Here is a 6000-nt window from a genome sequence, read left to right as displayed (position 1 = left end):
ACTTGAGCCCCCCCCCAGATCCGCACTTGAGTCCCCATGAGCTCTCTGAGCCACCCGCATTCATCTTGGGTCCTGTCATTTTGTTGACTTTGCTTTTACGGAAAGAAGGAGGTAAGTAAGGTGCACATATTTAATTACCTCATTTTTTTCTGTAAAATCAAGCAAGCTCAGCAAAATGGTGGGCGCTTGCTGGACGGGTCCAGGTGAGTGTGAGCTTTTGGAAGGGTCTGGGGGTGCAAGTGGTGTGTGGGGGAGCCTGACAGACTCCCAGACCCAGCCGGGCATCCACATCATCCCTACCTCAAACACTGTATCAGTTTGGAGAAGACTGGGGAATTCTTATTTGACAACTTTAAACAGGGACCATGCTGGAATCCTATGACATGGGTGGGCAACAGGGCAAGTGAGCTGAAGAATATTCAGAACTAACAGCTATAGGAGAATAATGGCAGTTACTAACAATGGGGATGCTACATTAAATTCCTCTAATTTAAATCTGGAAGAGCTAGCTTTGTACCATTAAAAGTGTAATTGGTCCCCTCCACCAGCAGGTGGAGCTGTAACCTATGTTGTTACAGCTTGTTTCTTTGTTTCTCTTTCTCTCTGATCTAAGCAAGTTTATTTATTTATTAAATTTATTAATTGCCCATCTGGCTGGTCACCAGCCACTCTGGGCGATGTACGAAGTATATAATAAAACAGTTTAAAACAATAAAATTCTACAGTAAAAACATTTTCTAAAATACCCTGACCCACCCCAAAAATTCTGCTCTAACATTGCATTCCTGTTTTTGGTGCTGAGGTCATACTGTTTAATGTTGTTTGCAGTCTGTTGTTACAGTAAAGGATTTCTAAAATGCAGCTGTTTCTTAGCAATACTGGTACACGGCTCGCAGGTTATGGGCCCAGGACAAACTGTGGAAACTGTACGCTCAAATGAAAAAGACAGGATGACACCAAAGTAATCACAGGAGGAGGATGGCAAGCAGACCACCTGTTAAAAGTTGCAGTGACAGAGTTGAATAATGGGAATTATCAGCTTTGGAAATTCAAGGTAGAAATGTTGGCATCCAAAGATGACTTGTGGGATGTTTTAGGAACATAGGAAGCTGCCTTATACTGAGTCAAACCAATGGTCCGTCTAGCCCAGTGTTGCTGACACTGACTGGCAGCGGTTCTCCAGGGATTCAGGCAAGAATTTTTTCCTGCCCTACCCGAAGATGCTGGGGATCAACCTTGCGATCTCCTGCATGTAAAGCATGCATTCTGCCACTGAGCTATGGCCTCTCCTCCAAATTGCCAGCTGGTTTTAAGCAAAGACTGACCCGCTGACAATCCAGCACCACAAGACTGTGAAAACACAGGGAAGCAAAAGCAAACATAAGCCTTCTGGTGGAAGATGATCAACTCAGGCCCTTATGGGGATAGACTCATTTGCTGCAGAATTCTTTCACCAGGCAGACCAGCCTAAGTCCATCCTTGCTTGCTTTTAGACAGTGCTGTCTAAATGGAGACACCTCCATTTTACCAGATGTCATGTTTGTAGTGATTAGACATAATTGTTTTAATTCTAGTTTTGATTGTGATGTTTGATAGATTTTGTTATTCAACCTGGCTCTTGAAGTTTGTAAAGCACTGTGATTCTTCAAAAAGATTTTAACCCCCCCCCCAAAAAAAACCCTGTGTGTGTGTGTGTGGGGGGGGTATATTTCAGAAATATATAATTAAAATGTTATGTGCTCAAGGCTCTAGCATGACTTCCTTCTAGTGTGCCCTTTAATTTAGATCCATAGAGCTTCTGAGAAATGCACAGCCATGTCCTCAAAGGTCACAGGACTCTGATCTGCTACAGCCATTTCCTTTCTCTCAAGAGAAAATCTAGTGCCAAAAATCTAGTGCCAAAAAACAAGGGAATGTCTTTCTGAGGGAAAGGAGATGAATGGCAGAATTTCAGACAGGTGTTTGTTCAAAGTCATGCCCTTTAAGGTGAGAAGCAATGCCTGCTGTTCCCTTCTTTGAGCTCCATTTGAAGGGACTGGAAGATGGCTTGCAGGATTCAGGGTGGTTGATAGCTAGGGATGGGGGAGAATTTCTCCCTGAAACTTTGGGGGGCCAAGTGCCAATGCATTCGGCCCCCCAAAATCGGCGGTGAAATTATCCGCTCCCCCCCGCTCAAGGGATGGGACTTACCTTTCACGAATGTCCCTCCCGGTGGCGGGTCTCGGCGGCAGTTCGTCGGGTCTTCGTCAGGGGTGGGGACGACAGCCAGTCTTTCGACCAGCTGCCGCCGCCGCCATTACAAGGAAAGTAAAAAAAAACACAAAACCCCGTGATAGTCTACGTAATGATTAATGTAGCCTATCACGGCTAGATCTCCAAAGTCAGCCGTGATAGGCTACGTAAATCGTCACGTAGCCTATCACGGGTGACTTTGGGGGAAAAAAAAAAAGCGCGTACGCAAATGGTGGCCCCCATAGGGAGCCGCCATTTGCGTTCCTTATTTGGTCCCTGTAGTCTACATAAAGATTTACATAGACTACGGCAAAAATAAGGGCAATGCAAATAGCGTTGCCCTTATTTTCGCCATAGTCTACGTAAATCTTTACATAGACTACAGGGACCAAATAAGGAACGCAAATGGCGGCTCCCTATGGGGGCCGCCATTTGCGTACGCGCTTTTTTTCCCCCAAAGTCACCTGTGATAGGCTACGTGACGATCTACGTAGCCTATCACGGCTGACTTTGGAGATCTAGCCGTGATACGCTACGTTAATCGTTACGTAGCCTATCACGGGGGTGACTTTTTTTTTTTTTTTCACGGCCAAGTAGACAGGGCGCTTCTACCCGGCCTGAATTTCGCCAGCGAGGGATGGGGCGCCTCCCGCCCGGCCTGAATTTTGGCCGGGCGAGGCGGGGCGCCTCCCCCCTCTCGCATGAACTTCGGGGGGAGAAGCGAAGCGCCTCCCCCCCCCCACCGCGAAGCAAGCTTTGAGGACAGGTAAGGGACTTTCGTCCATCCCTATTGATAGCATGGCTTCCTACTCTTTCAGGGAAAAAATGAAGGTACCTTTATCTGACAAAAGTCCCCTTTATCTCATTTACAGTTCAGACTGCTGTGCATGATATATTTCAAAATCCAAACACACAAATGCAAAGAAATGTAACCAAAGCCAGGAAGAACTATGTGACCTTGACAATGATTGTTTTCTACAGCATTCAGTTGCTTTTTGCATGGTGCAGAGCTAACAGAACAACTACGATACTTATACGATCCACATACTTCCTTATATATCAGTTCAGGACATATTGTAGAGTCTCCTTATTCAGTTTCGAATTACTCAGAAACACATGTGCATTGTTCACTTTTGATTGGAAGTTGCATCATTTCAGGATAAATGAAAGATAAGATAAGAGGATAAGAGAAATCGACCATGTAAATTTACCCATGGGTCTGGAGAAGAATTTCACTAGCCCAGGGTTGGGCAACTTGTCGCCCTTCAGAATTTTGGGCCCACAACTCCCCTCAGCCGGGCCCTAGCCAGCATAGCCAATGGTGAAGAATCATGGGAGATGTAGGCCAAAACATTTTGAGTGCCACAAGTTAGCCACCCCTGCACTAGCCAGTCCAAACAGTCTATTCTGGAATCCTTTATCCAGGATATAAAGGGGGGAGAGAGATGATGTTTAAGAATGGATTAACTGCAGGAAAAGAAAGCTATCAAATTTCTCCAAGATACCCAAAGCAAAGAATGAGCACCCCAGTAAATATCTGGAATGTTTTAACCATCCCCAAGTTACCATTTAAAGGTTCAAGGCAATCTCTGGATGTTTCCTTCACATTGACAAGATAGTAAAAGAAATATATGCTGCTTTTTTTTTTTTTAACCAAGAGGAACAACAATCAATTTCTTAGTATTTTCAAATATGAAACAAAAATATAGGATGAATCCCATGCTGTGTTTAATCTGTGTTGCAATATCCTCAGGCCTTGCTATGGGTCTTTGTTGTCTGTTCTTTCTTTGTTCTACCTCCATAAGGACAGCCAGGGCAACCAGGTTCAGGCATTTTCTGTGTATCCAACAAACCCTCACTGTGTCTTTACAACTATACCCATTCATTCTAGTGATGATGTCACCAAACCTGGTAGCAATCCAGTTTGGAATACAAATTTGGTGCATTTGTTAAGTGACCAGTATTTCCAACTGGACCATCTCACTCATAGTTCTTCTCTGATTCGCACTGTAATATGGAAGGGAATAAAAAACATCAACACACCACCCATTCGCCCACTTGCTTGGCTGCATGGAGGGCTCCCTCTCCCTCTCTGGAGCTTGGAATGTGATGTCAAGAAATTAGTATTGTGCTGCTGTCACTTATTTTGGGGGCCCTACAAAAACCTGCAGAACCTGCTTGGCCAGATATGAGTACATATACAAGAACAATGGCATTGCTCCAACCTTCATGTCTCCAGTCAAAAAGGCCAAAAAAGCATACATGTTGGATAATTGACTAAACACTGTAGTTCTGTCAAGGCACTAGTTGAACTGTTTTGGCAATATAAGGATTTAAAATCAGGGGAACTTGAAGCTTTAAGGAAAATCCTTAAGAATTTACAAAGAACAGTAATACGTAAATCAGTGTCATCATATATAAGAATACTAGAAATAGTCAAAGTAGAACCTGTTTACTTCTGTAGTGTTTACTGGTGTACCTTATACTGGAAGCAAATCTTTGCAATGCAAACACAATTGCATTGGAAATAGTTTTGCCCATGCCAGTGTTTATTATTAAATGTTTCAGGACCCTTTAATCCTTTGCAGATAGCCCAACTGGCATCTAAATCAAAATTGTTCCTGGGAAAACAAGACTATTTGCTATTCATAAACTGCTATTAGGGATGGCCGTCGTGGGGAAATCCTGTTTGCTTTTGGAAATCAGGATTTGTGCAAAATTGTGGCCATAAATAGGGCAATTTGCACAAAATCGTGGGTTTAAATGGTGTAAGTAGACCATTTATGCCTGCAAGCTTTTGCAAATTGCACTATTTGCAGCTGTAATTTTGCACAAATCATGATTTATGTAAATATTTATGCCCCCGAGTTTGCACGAATGGCAATTTGCACAAATAAAATGCCCAGAAAACTGTGACCTGGCCTGACTCATCTGATGACAAGTTAGGCCAACTTGGGGATGCATGAGCCAAAGTCCGGGGGTGGGGGTGGGGACTGAGCTGGTGAAAACACATTGAGCTCTACCCTCCAAATGGATTCCTACAATATCCCTAACTGCTATTTACTTTTTTAAATACTAACCTGTTGTAGCCCAAGCTGTTGTAATTTAGGCACTAGTTAAATATGTATTTATATTTCTGCAGAACGGCAGCAGATGGAAGTCCACCTGCAGATGGACCCGGCTGGCGGCTCCGCAGATCCACCATGGCGCGGAGCTGGCCAGGGAGGATTCCGGGGGGAGGAACGGATCACCTCCCCCCCCACAGACCCCCCCAGCGGACTGGTGAGTGGCTTTCGTACAACCCTATTTATTTGTGCAGGCTTTGGGGTTATGGGCAAGTGTTCTATTTGTTTTTTGATTGATAGATAGATTGATTGATTGTGTTTATGGTTTTATTTTATTATATATTTGTAATATATTTGTGATTTTAGAGCCATGCTTTTAATGTTGTTAATGTGGTGTATGGTGTTTTATATATCTTCTAAGTTACCCTGGGCTTTTTGTGAGGAAGGGTGGGATATAAATAAAATAAAATGTTAAAATAATGAATAACCTAGTCAGAGGCTAGAAACAATCACCATCATAATAGCTGATCAGAGTAGTAGAAGCTGGTGGCTCCGATTTCTGTGGGGCAGTGAATTCTCTCTGGGTCTCAGTCAGAACCAGTCAGAACTGTAAAGGAGCTATCCAAAGTGCTGAACCCTATACCCAAAATGCACCTTGGATAGCTCCTTTAGAGTTCTGACCAGTTCTGGCCGAAACCCAGAC

Source organism: Heloderma suspectum, chromosome 4 (assembly GCF_057233095.1).
Source record: "Heloderma suspectum isolate Gila_16-S chromosome 4, 16-S_ref, whole genome shotgun sequence".
Classification (NCBI taxonomy): domain Eukaryota; kingdom Metazoa; phylum Chordata; class Lepidosauria; order Squamata; family Helodermatidae; genus Heloderma; species Heloderma suspectum.
Note: the sequence above shows the minus strand (reverse complement) of the source record.